The 3,209-nt window shown below is 47.4% G+C and overlaps 1 long non-coding RNA gene across 1 annotated transcript; it reads right to left on the bottom strand.

The window, feature by feature from the left end:
- Nucleotides 1–504: 504 nt before the first annotated feature.
- LOC124030998 lies at nucleotides 505–1,813 on the bottom strand. Its single transcript, XR_006838065.1, has 3 exons — nucleotides 1,788–1,813; nucleotides 743–1,719; nucleotides 505–598 (listed from the first exon to the last, which is right to left on the bottom strand). It is a non-coding gene; the product is annotated as an uncharacterized LOC124030998 (long non-coding RNA).
- Between the last annotated feature and the right edge of the window lie 1,396 nt (nucleotides 1,814–3,209).

The raw sequence follows: 3,209 nt of genomic DNA, 5'->3' as shown, positions 1-3,209 counted from the left end.
TTATACTGGAACACATCCACAAACCACAACACTGGAATCACCTTCATTATACTGGAACACAACCATTATACTGGAACACATCCACAACACTGGAATCACCTTCATTATACTGGAACACATCCACAAACCACAACACTGGAATCACCTTCATTATACTGGAACACAAACATTATACGGAACATCCACAAACCACAACACTGGAATCACCTTCATTATGGAACACATCCACAACACTGGAATCACCTTCATTATACTGGAACACATCCACAAACCACAACACTGGAATCACCTTCATTATACTGGAACACAACCATTATACTGGAACACATCCACAAACCACAACACTGGAATCACCTTCATCAGACTGGAACACAACCGTTATGCTGGAACACATCTATAACCACAACACTGGAATCACCTTCATCGACTGGAACACAGCAAGTACACTGGAGACCACCACTGACACCTTCATATCAGACTGGAACACAACCATTATACTGGAACACATCCACAAACCACAACACTGGAATCACCTTCATTATACTGGAACACATCCATTATACTGGAACACATCCACAAACCACAACACTGGAATCACCTTCATTATACTGGAACACAACCATTATACTGGAACACATCCACAAACCACAACACTGGAATCACCTTCATCAGACTGGAACACAAGCACAATACTGGAAATCACCTATATCAGACTGGAACACAAGCACAATACTGGAATCACCTTCATCAGACTGGAACACAAGCACAATACTGGAAATCACCTATATCAGACTGGAACACAAGCACAATACTGGAAATCACCTATATCAGACTGGAACACAAGCACAATACTGGAAATCACCTATATCAGACTGGAACACAAGCACAATACTGGAAATCACCTATATCAGACTGGAACACAAGCACAATACTGGAAATCACCTATATCAGACTGGAACACAAGCACAATACTGGAAATCACCTATATCAGACTGGAACACAAGCACAATACTGGAAATCACCTATATCAGACTGGAACACAAGCACAATACTGGAAATCACCTATATTTGACTGGAATGACCTATTGCTAATTTGTCAAAGAGTTATCCAGAGCAACTTAGTCAATGCATTCAACTAAGGTGGGTAAGAAAACCAAAAATCACAGTCACTGTAAACTATTTATTTTACATTTAATTTAACACTACTGACCTTTATCATTTCTCAAATATAGACATTCGGACTCAAATAGTTCACGTCGTCTAGTGACCCACCAAATAAACAACGCTTCTAAAAACAGTTGTTGTAATTGTGAATTGGCACGTGGCCGAGGAAATTGCAACAAAAACATAAACTTCGCCAACACTAGCCCTGCTGATGTAAAAAGTTAGACCAACTCAACTGTTTTTTCCAGTCAAGAGTTAAACATCACCCTTATTAACTGTGATAAAGATGTAGATTGATAACAGAGAAAACATCTACGCTCGTTACATTAGAGATTCAAAGGTCTCCTGGTCAGTACAGGTGAGTGTCTATCGCTTGTCGTCTTAGGAACAGGCGTCGCTTGTCGTCTTAGGAACAGGCGTCGCTTGTCGTCTCAGGAACAGGCGTCGCTTGTCGTCTCAGGAACAGGCGTCGCTTGTCGTCTCAGGAACAGGCGTCGCTTGTCGTCTCAGGAACAGGCGTCGCTTGTCGTCTCAGGAACAGGCGTCGCTTGTCGTCTCAGGAACAGGCGTTTGTCGTCTCAGGAACAGGCGTCGCTGCCTCAGGAACAGGCGTCGCTTGTCACCTCAGGAACAGGCGTCGCTTGTCGTCTCAGGAACAGGCGCGCTTGTCGTTCTCAGGAACAGGCGTCGCTTGTCGCCTCAGGAACAGGCGTCGCTTGTCGTCTCAGGAACAGGCGTCGCTTGTCGTCTCAGGAACAGGCGCGTTGTCGTTCTCAGGAACAGGCGTCGCTTGTCGCCTCAGGAACAGGCGCTTGTCGCCTCAGGAACAGGCGTCGCTTGTCGTCTCAGGAACAGGCGTCGCTTGTCGTCTCTCAGGAACAGGCGCTTTGTCGTCTCAGGAACAGGCGTCGCTTGTCGTCTTAGGAACAGGCGTCGCTTGTCGTCTTAGGAACAGGCGTCGCTTGTCGTCTTAGGAACAGGCGTCGCTTGTCGTCTTAGGAACAGGCGTCGCTTGTCGTCTTAGGAACAGGTATCACTTGTTGTTGGTGCTATGAGGTTTATCATATTTTAACTCTCCATCTTTGAATGTTGCTGTAGATCTGAGCTCGACATATGTTTGCAAGATGGGTGTTGAGCACGTCTCAGATGGGATGGTGATATGTCTTCCATGTCAATGAAATGGACTTTGCGTGCATAACATATACAGTCAGTGTTGCAACAGTAAAGCGCCGGTCATCAGCGTTGACATCTTTTTGTTGGTTCTAAGTCATTAGAAGAAGAAGACAGTGAGAAGAAGAAAAAGTGGACATTCATAACTTCATGTCACTGTTGTCGTGTCGATGTTGGTTTTGACCCTTGGTCTTTACTTGGACTGGTGGTGAAACAGGTAGCCCACCTCAACTAAAACACGACCTTTAACCTTTAGAGGCTGGAACATGGGCTGTGTTCCGTGACACCCTACTCCACTACTTCTGATAAGAACCCTATGGGCAGCGCACTGATGAAAGAAATTACTATTTTGTGAATAGAGTGCCATTTAGGGGACACACATAGGCTTCGGTTGCTAAAGAGGGTCATGTCACTGTTGGGTGACAGCAGGGCGCGGGTTGTTCATGTCTTACCTCTGGTCAGACAGCCAGGGGGCTGGGGTCTCTGTGTGTGTCTCCTCTACAGCCAGGGGGCTGGGGTCTCTGTGTGTGTCTCCTCTACAGCCAGGGGGCTGGGGTCTCTGTGTGTGTCTCCTCTACAGCCAGGGGCTGGGGTCTCTGTGTGTGTCTCCTCTACAGCCAGGGGCTGGGGTCTCTGTGTGTGTCTCCTCTACAGCCAGGGGCTGGGGTCTCTGTGTGTGTCTCCTCTACAGCCAGGGGGCTGGGGTCTCTGTGTGTGTCTCCTCTACAGCCAGGGGCTGGGGTCTCTGTGTGTGTCTCCTCTACAGCCAGGGGCTGGGGTCTCTGTGTGTGTCTCCTCTACAGCCAGGGGGCTGGGGTCTCTGTGTGTGTCTCCTCTACAGCCAGGGGCTGGGGTCTCTGTGTGTGTCTCCTCTA

The sequence above is a fragment of the Oncorhynchus gorbuscha genome, unplaced genomic scaffold (assembly GCF_021184085.1).
Source record: "Oncorhynchus gorbuscha isolate QuinsamMale2020 ecotype Even-year unplaced genomic scaffold, OgorEven_v1.0 Un_scaffold_19551, whole genome shotgun sequence".
Lineage (NCBI taxonomy): Eukaryota > Metazoa > Chordata > Actinopteri > Salmoniformes > Salmonidae > Oncorhynchus > Oncorhynchus gorbuscha.
This window is presented reverse-complemented; position numbering and strand designations above follow the sequence as displayed.